At 45.5% G+C, this 14,437-nt stretch overlaps 1 long non-coding RNA gene across 2 annotated transcripts in view; it reads left to right on the top strand.

Moving 5' to 3' along the window:
- The first annotated feature begins 1,531 nt into the window (after window positions 1–1,531).
- Window positions 1,532–14,437, top strand: part of LOC110255448 (uncharacterized) — a 108,476-nt gene continuing 95,570 nt past the window's right edge. For both annotated transcript variants that reach the window (XR_014815512.1, XR_002335695.2), the window contains exon 1: window positions 1,532–1,653. This is a non-coding gene — a long non-coding RNA (uncharacterized LOC110255448). The remainder of the gene's footprint in view (window positions 1,654–14,437) is intronic.

The following is a 14,437-nucleotide window of genomic DNA, read 5'->3' on the forward strand; positions in this document are numbered from 1 at the left end:
TGGAGACCGGAGCCCTCAGGTGCCCTCTGTGGAGAGAAGGTTCAGTCCTGGCAAATACCACAAGGGAGGAACCATGACTGGCGTCTGTGGGGTACTTCCTCTGTTCCAGGCAGCCTTTCACTCAGAATTGCAGGGCATCTTCCAGGCAGAGTTGCCTGTGGTCAAAAGGGTCTGGGCTCTGGGGTCGGATGAGCTGAGATGGAACCCTGCCTGGGGAGCTGGTGTGTCTGGGTGCCTTGACCCTTTTTTTTTCCTTCTTTCCTCCCTCCCTCCCTTCTTCCCTTCCTTCCTTCCTTCCTTGCTTTCCACACCTATGGCACATGGAGGTTCCTGGCCCAAGGGTTGAATCAGAGCTGCAGCTACGGCCCATGCCGAAGCTTACAACAACTCTGGATCCTTAACCCACTCAATGAGGCCAGAGATTGAACCTGCATCCTCACAGAGTCAGCATTGGGTCCTTAACCCACAGAGCCACAATGGGAACTCCAACTTTTTTTTTTCTCCTGATGCAATTCCCTAACTTGTAAATAAGAATCCTCTAGCACCTACCTCCCAGGGTTGCTGTGAGGATGAACTCAGGTAATCAGCTGCATTAGATAACACCTATGAAATGCCTGGACTATGAACAGTGTCTAGGAGAGTGATCCTTTTGTCCATCCCACAGCACTGAGAAGCAGACCCTGATTTTAGATGAGACCAGTGATGTCCTCAAAAAAGGGCTTTTGAGGCACAATGTGTGTAGACGCTAGGTTGAGCAAACATTTATTGAGTGACTACTGTGTATTAGACACGGGCCAGGTGCTAGGGATGGATGCTAGGTTGGAGTTGGATGAGCAGGATGTGGGGGGTGAGAAGGAGCCAACCTTATTCTCCTCTTTCTATACGTTGGAAGGAGACCTAGTGCGAGCTAGACCCAGCCTAGCACAGCATCTAGATACTTGTGAAACCAAGTCCCCTAAGACCAAGGTCTCCTGCCAAGTTTACCATTAAACTCTCTTTGCAAAGCTTATTCCCCCTTCTTGTCCCACCCCGGTTCCCCTCAAGATTGAGGGGAATCAAAGAAAGGGGGCGATTGATACAGCAGGAAGCTGCAGGGCCTTCTGTGACCCTCACTTCTTGTTCGTAGAAAAAAGCTTTAGTCTCCTAGGCCTTCCTTGAGTTCCAAAGCGCAGATTCAAGCAATTACTAATTAGGGAACTGAGGGAACACAGAAACAAAGGAAAAGCAGTATGGGGGAAAAGTAATGATAATAGTTTAGCCCTAAAAGAGACCTAGTTTGTCCTCAAGGAATATACGTAGCATATATACCTTTGAGTTGTTCTTCAGCAACTAAGACCCCAGGGGCACGATGATGACAACACCCAGGCCACAAGCACAATGACCTCAGGCTGATTGAAACTAGAAGGTTGTTAATTAAGACTCCTGGAACACCACCCTGTTACCTCATCACCAACCAATCAGGAGAAAGTTATGCACCCTGCAGCCCCACCCCCTGTGTTGCCTTTAAAAACCCTTCCCTGAAAGCCAATGGGGAGGTCAGGACTTTTGAGCATGCAGTACTCGTTGTATTATCCCTGTTTGGTGCCTGCAATAAACACTGTATTTTCCTTCTCCACAACCTGGTGTCAGCAAATTGGCTTTGTTGTGGAGCAGGTAAGTGGACCCAAGTTTGATTTGCTGACATGTGCTGTTCCATGTTTACTGCTGGTGCTGCTGGATGTACAAAGAAAGAACCCAGGTCACTGGAACACCAAGGGTGCCTGACCTGGAGGGAGGGGAGGGGAGGACACCCCTGCATCACCAGCACTCTGTACTGGGGAGGGGAACCCCACTCTGCCTCTCCAGCACCTGGTAATAGCCCAGGCGAGGGTGATGCCCCAACCACACACCTCCTCACTCCAGGTCCTCTCAGAAGTCCCCCCCACTTTAAGCACTGGGGATGCAAAGACAAAGGGGGAGCCAGGCTACCCCCAGTCCACAGGCTGGAGGGCCCAGCACTGCCAAGCACTGTGACAGAGGCAGCGGATTGATGCTGTGGAATCTGAAGGGGATGGAAGAGCCATACATTTGGGAAGTTGGGAAAGGCACCTGGGTAGTGTTGGCACTTGACTGGGGCTTTGCTGAATGAGTAGGAATTTGCCCAGTAGGAGGGTTGGGGTGAGGGCAGGTGTGTGAAGATTTTGGTCTGTGACAGGAGGTAAGTTGGGTGTGCCTGCTGTGGGTCATGTGCTGGTTGAGGGGTGGTTTCCAGGTGAGGATCATATTGTTGAACCCAAGTCTATATGCTCAAAGCAGAATGAGGCTAAACACATTGAAATGTTGGGGTTTGAAGTGGAGAATGGTTTATTTCAGGACACCAAGCAAGAACAGGCAGCTTGTGTTCAAAAGACTAAAAGACTAAAAGCCCTGATGGCTATCAGGAAAGAGTTTTAAAGGCAGCATTTGGAGTGAGAGCTGCAGGGGGCATGAATTTCTTCTGATTGGGTGGTGACAAGGTCACAGGGATCTTAACCATCAACCCTCCAGTTCCAGTGAGTCTGGGGGAGGGGGGGTCTGCCTGCTCCTAGTCAGCATAGAGTCAATGTCCTTCACCTGGGCCAGGGGTCTTAACTTCTGCAGAACAATTCAAAGGTTTACATCAGATTGTGGTGTATATCCCTTGAGAAGGAACCAGGGCTCTAATTTTATCATTGAACTATTGTTTTCTGACTACTTTTCCTTTGTTTCTGCATTCCCTTGCTTCCCTAATTAGTAATTGCTTGAATCTGCTCTTTGGAATTCAGGGAAGGCCTAGGAAACTAAAACCTTTTTTCTACAGACCAGAAACAGGTGTGTGCTGGGGGGGGTTGGGCCTTGGAGAGCTTTTGTACCTGGGAGGTTGCTCAGTTTCAAGGACATGCTAATTAATATGTGGCAGAGCATCTGGAAAATCTTCTGAATTCTTCTTCAGTAAAGCTTTTTGTTCCTTCTAAATTTTATTGAAGTAGAGTTGATTTACAATGTTTTAATTTCTGCTGTACAGCAAAGTGATCCAGCCATATATATGCACATTCCCATATCAGTTATCATAGACTATCAAGTAGATTTCCCCGTGCTGTGCAGCAGGTTGGAAATTTTTTTCTAGAACACCTGCAGTATCCTTCAAGTCCAGAGGAAGCATGTTGGAGCTCCCACCTTTTCTTCTCCCAGTGCTCCAGAAAAAGACAGCTTTGAGCTTGGAGGAACTGGAACTGGAACTGAGCACACAGATCTTACCATGGGCTCTGACCTCCACTTTTCTCCTGTGTCTCATGGTCAGGGTGCTTACAAGGTTTTCACAGGTAGAAATGTGGGTGAGGAGAGTTGGATAGTGAAAGCAAGTACAGACATACCATGTTTTATGCCACAGATTTAGTCTGGAAATTTATGTCAGTCTGTTTTCTGCAAATTCAATAGAATCTTCAAGAAATTAGAGGGAGCTGTCTTTTAATGGAGTTCAAACCTGCCTCTTTTTTTTTTTTTTTTTAAATCAAATGAAGGGTCCTTTTGTGATGCAAATGTATCCCATTCATGAGCTGTGATTCTGTCTTGACTTTCTTTTAAGGAGACACACCTCTTTAGGGCAAAAACGTGGGGCTTATGGGCTTCATTTTCTAGGCGCCTTTGTTGTAACCACTTGGTTTGGTGGTCTTTGTTTATATCAGGTATTATTTTGGCCACTGGAGGGCCCTCCAGATAGAGAATGACTGGAGAATCCCAAATGTGTTCCGGAGCCCAGCCTCCAACTCACACTCTGATTTTTGAGCAGGCAGCACATCTTGCAAATCGGATTTAACTGGGGAGAGTAGCAGTAGCATTGATGTTTCTTTTATTTAGGAATTTAAGTATAAAAGAAACCGCTATTTAAAAGAGCAGCTTTTGGATTATAGTCTATTTGGAGCTGGAAAGGAGGTGCTAATCTTGTACGTGGAGAGTGATCTTGCAGAATTCAGCACAGCTTAGGAAAGCGGAGCTTTGAACAAAGGTTATTTCTCTGTGTGAAGAGAATCACACCAAGATGTGTGGAGTGAAGTGGGGCAATAGAATTTATTTTGATAATGAGGAAAAGAGAGTCTAGCTAGGACTGGGAAGATAGTTTGGAAGCCTGGCCTCTTATACCTGGTAAAGCACAAAATGACCACTGTTGATTTTCATGCCACGCCTTTTTGCCCGCAGATTTCTACTTTATTCTTTGAGTCTAGTTCAGAAATTTTATTTTGCTGCATGTTGCCCAAACACACTAACTTCTGAGCTCAAAGATGTCAGTGCAGCATGACAAATTCCATATCGAGCTGCCCCCCTCCCCCCCATGGAACAAAAGACAGACCTGTTGCAAAACCAGGTAAAAATCAGAAGAATTCAAGGAAAAGAGTCCTGAAAAGAAATAGGGGCCCGTTGTCAGATTTCTTCAGTTTATAAAACAAAGAAAATTCATCAAAATTCTCCAGGGCAGATCAATATCCAACCAGACTAAAATAAAGTCTCATGTTCTAATCTCTTGTTGCAAAAACTAAAGTTGATTGTATTGCTTTGCATGGTTCCCCTGAACTAGAAACCTTCCCACCACCAGAGCAGGGGCAGCCTTGACTTGCAGGCAGCTTTGAGGATGAGTTTGGGTCCTAACAATTTAAGAACTTGGGTCCTACAGAAACAGATATGATTACCGGGATATAGCTAGTGCATGGCAAGGTCTGTGAGGACTGAGCTGGTTCTCGTTATTTGTTCAGCCGTGAAATGGGCATGAACCTTTTTCTGACTCATCCCTTAGATGGTAGTGTTGCTGAACTCAGGTCTACTCACCTACTGCACAACCAAGCCAGTTTACTGACACCGGGTTGTAGTGAAGGAAAGTACAGTGTTTATTTGCAGGGAACAAAGCAAGGAGAATAGCTCATGCTCATAAGATTCCCAGACCCAGAGAGAGGGCAGCTCTTTCTATATTTTTTTTTTGGGGGGGTGGGGGTGGGGGATAAAACAGAAGAATGGGAAAGATTTAGCCCTAATGGAGAAACTTGGTTTCCCTCTGAACTAGGGAGTTTATAGGTAAGGTGGGAAAAAATGAAGCAGATAGATGGATTCCAGTCATATTATCAGACTTTCCTCTTTTGGGAACCTCCAAAGTAGGCAGCAGAGGGCTGAGGGTGTGTTCAGTAGATGCATGTAAGGGAGGTAAAGAGACTTAGTGAGATCAGCAAGCCTGGATCTTTTCATTTGACCAAAGCTCTTTCTCCTGTAGGTTAAGCCCTCACAACCTGTATTTTGTTGGGAAGCTCTGTTCATATCTCAGAATTTTGCTTCTTGCTCAGGGATCATGCCTGGCTGTTGAGCTTAGGATCCACCTAATTCAGATTTGGGGTGATAGGATGCAGTTTGGATGGTCCCCTGACAGTGTTTTCCTCTGGCAATGAGCTCCCCAGGAACTGGAGAGAAGGATTTAAGACTATAGAAATGGAGGTCAAGGCTCAAGCAGGGTGACTGAAACTAGCCATTTAGGGAATTAGACTACACAAGGGATGATTGGGGGATTCAAACTTCTCAGAATTGCACCCAAACACTGAGAAAAGGTCAATTGAGGGTCTGGAATCCCCTCACTCTTTCTAAACTCACAGCTGTCATTATCACTTGACATTAAACATACATTTTCCTCTGACATATTTGTATTGTTTTTAAAACTTTATGACAAATAGTTGTGCTGAGTGAGTGCCGGGCACCTTGCAGGCAGGCAGTAAATATTTGCTGAACATTGAAAAAAGGCAGTGGCTTGGCTGTCAGGATGGCTCCTGTTCAGAACCCACCCCCAGCCCTCCATTCATAGGAGGCTGGGTGGATTTCACGTTCAAGGCTTAATCCACCCTGGCCTGTCGGGAATGATCTCTGTGACTATTGGAACATTCTCACACATGCAGAGTGAAAGCCACCATAACAGGCAAGAGGGAAGGCTGGGAGAAGTGCAGCTGGGAATTTTCCGAGAGACACGGTGCTGTTTCTTTGTTCTGGTAGATTTCAGCCAGAAAGAACAGCAAATTTTACTGTCTGCAAACCACCAACGAGCTACTCTCCTCCCCCTTTACCTCCTTCCTTCTCAACCTGGGAATTCATTTGCTGCCTCCCTCTCCTCCTCCTCCTCTGCCCCAGAGCAGTCCCCAGGGACAAAGCTCTTTGTTGTGAACACTCCGAGGCAATACGGAATTGCACAGTCCCCAGGGCAAAATCAGGGCTATCCTCCAAGGCGAGTGATCACCGGGGCAGAGACCCCCGCTCCCCCCACCTGTTGATCTCCCCTCCTCTTGGGGTGAGTGGCAACCTGCATTGTGCTTGGGACGCAGGCGCTTCTACACCAGGCTCAGCAGATGGCGCTGGTGAGCAAACCCAGCCCTTCCCTCCCTCGCCCCTCCCCACCGCCAGAGCCTTGCTGGTCTAAAGCGAAAACAGATGTTTTCATCATTTCTGGATCTGGCATGTGACTTGCAGTTCAGCAGTGTGCCGACATAACCCAGAGTTGTGCGTTCTCTTCATCCCCCACAAAATAAAAATTCTTCCTTGAACGAGCCTTTCTCCTAAGTGAGCCACTAACACATGATCTGTTCAATCCAAGGGCACATGTTTCATCCGGCTCCAAGTGCAACTGCCTTTGTAGCCAGCCTTGGCTCTGTAATTGGGAGGTTGTCTTTTTTTTTTTTTCCCCCCAGAGCAAAGCTAGGGCGGCCAGACCAGCTATCTTTACACCGAGGGCTGGGGAGAGGTGCTAGCTTTTTAAAATAACCCTGGTCTGGCTGGCTGCGGAACGTGTGTGCGTGGGAGCCAGTGCGTTCTGAACAAAACAGGAAGGCCGGGGCGGCGCGCCCTGTTCCCTGCGCCCACGGCAGGTGGCAGCATCGGCCTGGCCTGGCCTCTGCCGCTGGCCGCCCCAAAGCTGGGCCCTTTTACTTTCGGTGGCCTCAAAATTATTAGTTCCAGATGAGTTCTTGCAATTGTAATATTTGGTTTAACCCAATCTGCCCGATTGCGTCAGCACGCGTTCAAATACAGCCGTCTGAAGTCTAACCAGACATCAGAGGCATGTTTCAGGGGGTGTCAACATTCCTTACGCTTTGAAAGAATTAGGGGGAAAAAAAAAAAACCCACACACAAAAAAAACCCCCAGAGTTTGATTTATCCCCCAAACGAAAGAAGGGTTAGCTGCCTGGGGCTGAAGTGCTGAGAGGGATGGAACAGGGGAAATTCAGGGAAGGCGTAACAATAGAACTTGTGGGTCAGAGTCTGCTAGAATGGAACTGGATTTATTTGTTGAACTAGGAAAGGACCTCTGGGCTCTTTGAAGGTTAGAGCAAATAAGCAAAACTGGTGGGCATTTGGTTTTCTAAGAGAAGAGCCCTTCAAGTCACGTAGCTGCTATTGTGAGACACAAAACACATGCTATCTGCCTGTGGCTGGACCTCTGCTTGCACTTGGCCTGGTGGCTCAGGAAGGGGGCTGAGAGGAGGGGCCTGTATTTTAACACAAGGCTTTGACGGGTAGCCCCAGCCTCCATGCTAAGGACACAGATGGGGGTTTCCTAAAGCTATCAGCTGAAGGCCCCAGTTAGAAAACGCAGGACGTCCTGAAGGCTTCTGGCCAGGGGCCTCAAGTGTCTTGTAAACAGCCCTGCTGCAGTTGGTCACTGCCACACCCTGGTGCCTTGATAGCTGGGAAACCAGGCACCCGCTCTGGAGGTCTCAGGTTTTACAGCAGAGGCTGAAGGACTCTCAGATCTCAGGAGCAGAGTAGCCCCATGTGCTAAGGCAGCCAAGGAATCCTGCTCCAATCACTGGAACCGAAAGGGTGTCATGCTTTCCTTAGAGGAGAGGGAGTAACCTGGTATTAGGAGACAGCCGCCCTCATTCGCTCCCCGTCCCTCTGCCTGCACCCCACTTTTAAATCTGTTCAGATCCTTCAAGCCCCTCTCTCAAGGGGACAGAGAGATTCCAGCCGGCCGGCCCCGGGAGGCTGGCCGTTTCCCTGCAGGTCTCTGGCTCGACATGCTGCTGATCAAAAGCCGGCACCCGCCTGGCAGATGCTTCATGTCCTGCGTGTTGGGGGCTGGTGGCTAGTGCTGGCGTCAGGCAGGCAGGCTGATCGGCCATCTTGTTAGATGTGGTTGGGACCCTGCTCCCCTCCTGCCTGCTCCAGTGGCCACTGCGCTGCCCGGATTAGACCCAGGAGGGGTGATGGGACCTCCATACAGTTGGCTGAACACTTCCAGAATATTTAGGGGTCCAAGCTGCTGGTCATTTTTCTCTCAGTTTGAAAAATGCACAGATTGCTGGGGAGATGCTGATTGTCAGTGGTCAGAGCCACACCTGGATCCCAGCAGTTGCTCAGCTTGGGGAAATCAGCCCAACAAGTGAGCATGATACTCATGATATTTTTTTCTGTTTTTTCTTTCTTTTTTTGGCTACTTTCCCTGCATGTGGAAGTTTCGGGCCAGGGATCGAACCCAGGGCTGCCATTACAGTCTGCATTGCAGCTGTGGCAACCCCAGATCCCTTACCACAGGAGAACTTCTATGGCATGCTGCTTTACCAGGTTTTTGTATATTTAAGGGTGGTTGAGAAATTCTGGTATTCCTCTCTACTGCCACACTACCTTTATTCCCTTCTGAGAATCAGCTTTTGGAGATTCTATGATCCAGGGATTCTCAGCCCTGGCTATTTAGGAATTGTCTGGACACTACCCCACAGATGTTGAAATCAGAACGGAAATGGAGTGGGAGATGGACATCATAATTTGAATCCCTAGTCTCCCCCAGGTGATTGTACTGTACATATGGAAATTAAAAAAAAAATCACTGTGATTCTATCCCAACTTCCTCATGGTACAAAAAGTTAAGGAGTCCAGCCAAGGTCTGAACTGCAGTTCAAGTGCAAGCCTGGAATTTCTCTGTTAAGACCGCTGGCTCCTCAGTGATGATTGAAGCTCTTCCTTCAATCACTGAGCCAGCCACCTCATCTCCACCTGCCACTTCCCCTGTTCAGTGAAACTCTCCAAGGATCACAAATCTGTGGCATGGTTGCCTCCAAGAAATTTGGAAAGAACAATTACTTCCTGAGGAGTTTTGCTGGTTTAAATAAATGCATATACTCAGTTGAAAATGAGAATTGCCCCCACCCAGAGGGCCCTCATTTATTGTTTATATTTCCAAATGGGATTTGTGCCTGCCAATGGCCATCATGTGATAAGTGCTCTGCGGTGACCTGTTTTTATGTGTGAGGCAAGTGGGCCCTGGAAAAGTTCAGTGTCCGGTTTAGAATTAAGTAGATGGTAAAGTGAACATGGAGCCATCCTATGTCTTAGCGGAGTGAGGCCCAGGGCTTTGCTCTTGCCAGCCTCCCTGGGACTGTTTAAGGTGCTCTTTGCTTCAGTCTTTCCCCACTGGGGACAACAAGCACCCTCTGAAATAACTCCATCCTGTGTGGGCAAGGAACAGTCACTGGCTCATCCTTTGAGGTGAGGTTTCGGAGACTAGGTTTGCCTTGAATACTTTGGGATCTGCGATGCCTGTAGGTTGAGTCAATGACCATAAGTCATGGGGAACAAGAGAGGCCAAGAGCCCAGATGTTGCTATAGCAGATAAGAATCAGGGTCAAAAGTTCACTGTGCGACCTTGAAGGAGAACTTGCATTTCTCTGAGCCTGAGTTCTCTCCCCTGGACATGACCTCCAAGGCCTCTTCTCATTCTGACATTCCATGAAAGGGCACGAGTCTCCACTCTTTGGGACCTCCCCATCCTCAGTTAAATGCAAGGGACCAGATTCTCCACTCTCCCTAAGTGAGTTATTCTAGAGCCATTTCCCCAGTGGCCCAAGGATTAGTTCAGGATGATGAAAGTGAAAGCGTGAAGATAAGCTGCCACAGGCAGACAATGACCTGGTCTCCTAACCAGTGCCTGGTGATTTTACTAAGCACACTTGAAAGTCCCTCTGGTAGAATTCTGTCTCTTCTTAGAGGAATTTCCCAGGGGTCTTGCATCACTGGGTTTCATTTGTCCATCCACCTGCTTCTTCCATCATTAAACATTTATTTCACTTTTTAAAGTTTTATTGAAGTATAGTTGATTTACAATGGTGTGATCATTTCTGCTGTACAACCAAGTGATTCAGTTATACACATACACATATCCATTCTTTTTCAGATTCTTTTCCCATAGAGGTTATCCCTATATAGGTTATCTCTGTGCTATACAGCAGGTCCCCACTGACCATCCATTCCATATACAGTAATGTGCACATGCCAATCCCAAACTCCTAGTCCATCCCTCCCCCTCATCACGGGTCCCCTTTGGTAACCATAAGTTTGTTTTTGAAGTCTGTGGGTCTGTTTCTGTTTTGTAAATAAGGTTATGGAGTTGCCATCGTGGCTCAGTGGAAATGAATCTGACTAGCATCCATGAGAATGCAAGTTCGATCCCTGACCTCGCTCAGTGGGTTGAGGATCTGGCGTTGCCATGAACTGTGGTGTAGATCGCAGACGTGGCTTGGATCTGGCGTTGTTGTGGCTGTGGTGTAGTTCTGATTTGACCCCTCACCTGGGAACTTCCATGTGCCTCAGGTGCGTTCCCCCCCCCCCCCGCAAAAAACAAACAAACAAAAAAAAGGTTACTTGTATCTTTTTTTTTTAAGATTCTATATATAGGAGTTCCTGTTGTGGTGCAGCAGAAACGAATCTGACTAGGAACGACGAGGTTGCGGGTTCAATCCCTGGCCTTGCTCAGTGGGTTAAGGATCTGGCATTGCTGTGGCTGTGGTGTAGGCCAGCAGCTGTAGCTCCGATTGGACCCCTAGCCTGGGAACCTCCATGTGCTGCAGAAGCAGCCCTAGAAAAGGCAAAAAAAAAAAAAAAAAAAAAGACAAAAAAAAAAAGACTCTACATGTAATATACATGTCTTTCTCTGTCTGACTTACTTCACTCAATATCTCTAGGTTCATCCATGTTGCTACAAATGGCATTATTTCATTCTTTTTTTATGGTTGAGTAACATTCCATGGTATATATGTACCGTATCTTCTTTATCCATTCCTCTGTCAGTGGACATTTAGGTTGCTTTCATGCCTTGGCTATTATAAATAATGCTGAAATGAACATTGGGGTGAATGTATATTTTCAAATTATGATTTTCTCTGAGATTGATGGATCACATGATAGTTCCATTTTTAGTTTTTTTGTGGCATCTTCTTACTGTTTTCCATCATGGTTGTACTGTAAACATTTATTAAGTCCCTACCATGTTTAAAAAAAAAAAGATGAGACATGCTAATACCCAAGAGGAACTCTTCCAGATTAAAAGAGACTAAAAAAACATCTTAACTAACTGGAATGTGTAAACCTTGACTGGACCCTAGATCCAAGAGGGAAAAAGCTTATAAAAGATATTTTTAGACAATTAGAGAAATATGAGTGTAGACTGCATGATGGGATTACTGATAATTTTTTAGATGTGATAATAATATTGTGATTTTATAGGAGAAAGCTCTCATCATCAGAGGCATGCTGAAGTATTTAGGAATGAGTGTCATGATGTTTGCAATTTATCTTCAGATGATTTGGGGGAAAAAAGGCAAATGTACCAGAATATTAGCAATTGGTAAATCAAGAATAAAGTGTATTAGATGTTAATTGACTAGTTTATTAAATTTTTCTGTATATGAAAATTTTCCAAGATTAAAAAAGACCAGGAGTTCTTGTTGTGGTACAGCAGGATAAAAATCCAGTGTTTCTGTGGCTGTGGTGTAGGTCACAGCTGTAGCTCAGGTTCATTCCCTGGCTGAGGAACTTGCACATGTGGTGGCTGTGGCCAAAAAAGAAAGAAAGAAAAAAAAAAAAAAAAAGCAAGACCAAAAAGAAGTTCCTGTGTCCTCAAGGATTTTATCATTTACTTACAATTTATTCTTCACCAGGGAAAGGGCAAGGCAGGGGATTATCAGCTGAGGAGACAACAGAAACAAAGTTACAGAACTGGAAGTTGTCCAGTGTGTGTGAAGGGATGCACTAGGATTTAGATAGTGGTTGATATTGGGTGATGGGTGGCCTTGAATGCATTGGAAAGAAAATTCAAACTCTGACCTTCTCAAGAAAAGATAAACCAAATGTATACTTCATCTTATATCCACAACTGTTTGCCATACAAGCATCAATGCTGTTATCTAATTAATGACTTTTCTATGGCAAACTTATGATTCTTCAAAATAAGCACATGTGACTCCACTCTAAAGTTTTCTGCAGGTAATGTTAGTCACTCTTTCCTCTTCCATTCCTGTTCCTGACTCTCACCCACACTCCACACCCGTGTTGTGAGGCGTGTGGAAGACCGATCTTGACAACTAGTTCTTTCCCTAGAACTAACCCATTTCTCGTTGTCCTTCTTTTTGGACTTCCAGTCCTTAAGCTCCACAATTCAGCTCTCAATCCTTGCCTCAAGCTCTGCTTGCTACGGTAACCAGCCAATATTCTCGTGGTTCATTGGTTTCTTCAGATTAGTTTGCTTTTCTGGCTCCATGAATCATGGCTGCAGGAAAGTGACCAGCTCATGCCAGAGACCCACATCATCTGGGTTAGATTCAGTGGGTAAGCTTCATCAGTACAGAAGATGAGCGCATTTCTGCTTTACAGTCTCAGCAAATCTGTGTGTCTTTATTGTGTATAGTATTTATCATCTTGTGCTGGGATTACTTTCTTTGTCCATTTCCCCTACTAGATTATAAGTTCCTAAAGGGCAAGTACCGTGTCTTAGCTTCAGATCTCTAAGACTTATCACACTGTCTGTTACATACTAGATACTCAGTAAATCCTTATTGAAAGAGTGGATAAAGCAGTAGACAAAGAGGAATATCTTTTCATTGGCCTCCATTTAGATTTCTGCACCATTAGTCCCTTATTTGAGTGCATAATTGAGAATTGATTCTTTGTGTAAAAATGAACAGCCATAAATACGTCACAGAGAGTCTACCTTATTGAGGTTCCATCTCTGGGTTTATTTGTATTAGTGTGAGTTTTAAATATGGCTCCTAAGACAGAGTTTCCAGTGGTGTTCTTCTGGGAAGCTGCTTTTCTAATGTATGGAAAAGGTATCAATTCTGCCTTTGGAATGGCTGTGGGATTTCAAAATGTATCAACACAGAGCTTGGGAAGGGAGTTGAGTCATAAACCATAATAATAATAGCACTTTGCTCTTACGTGTGGCCCTTTTCACTAGCAGATCTCCCTAATATACAGCAAACACTAATTAAAATTAAAAAATTGCCAGAGTTGTATTCCTGTCCAGTCTAAACGGGAAATGCATTGTCATTACATCTACAGAGGCATGGCCATTTCACCTCTCTTTCACACACCGGTAAATTATGAGCAGAGAGTCAAAAGAACCAACTTCAGAACCCAAAGTGGTTCCATGAAGAGCCTAGGCCAGGAACCATGGGGTCTGTTCTGATCACTAAGTAACCACCCTTAGTCCGTGTAACAGATGGCGGGTAATTGTGTTGGCTTGTATGTTTTGTGCTGGCAATGTTTCCTTGATTACTGTTTTCAAAATTTTCTCTCTGTCCCTGCCCCCCACATCTAGGCTCTATCTCTGTAGGACAGGAAATGATTCTCTAGTGCTTTCTGAATTTAGGACCAAGCTGACCACGTGTGCAGGATTCTCGAGAAAATAGCATTTTCATGATGTGTCATGTAGCAGCTTAAATCCCATGTAGGACAACTTGCAGTGGCTTTGGGGACTGATTCCACTGATCAAGAATGGAAACCTGACAACCTGATTGGGTTTAGGGACTCAACCCTGTGATAGAGAGGGCCTCTCATCTCTTTATCCACCTTCTGAAACTATTGGCACAAGAATCTTCTCCATACAAATGGCTAAGGAATGACATACCCTCTTCTGAGCACTACTCACAGAACCATTCAGGTTGACTTCAGTTTAATGAGATTCCCTGATTATTTATTGAGTAACTCTCATGAATAAGACACTGAACCAGGTGCTATGGGAGTGTGAAATTATATATTAGACAGCAGTCCTTCTCCTCAAGGCCTTCTAGATCTACATACCATCTTTGCCTCCACTTCTTGTAGGACCACAGAACTGATCTCATCCTCAGATTCTGTCAGATAAATTGGTAGGGAGAGCCCAGGAAATAGGAATATGGGTGGGGTGAGGGAGAGTATATTCAGCTGAATGTCTTAAATGAAATTTGCTAATGCAAAAATCTGTTGTAAATTCATTTTCCTAAGACACATTCCCTTAGAAGTATTATCTCTAAGTTCTCTGGCTTCAGAAACAACCATCCTTCTGCCTGCCATTCAGAGGTCTGGTGATAAGAAGGCTATCAACAGTCTACTTTCATTATTTTGGGACATTTCCTATTCCTTGTCTTGGGTACTAAAGGTCCACAGT

Source organism: Sus scrofa, chromosome 9 (genome assembly GCF_054392235.1).
Source record: "Sus scrofa isolate SSC_HxYL_T2T_F1_AM1 chromosome 9, Sscrofa_HxYL_maternal_Yorkshire_Landrace_v2.0, whole genome shotgun sequence".
In the NCBI taxonomy this organism is placed as follows: Eukaryota; Metazoa; Chordata; class Mammalia; order Artiodactyla; family Suidae; genus Sus; species Sus scrofa.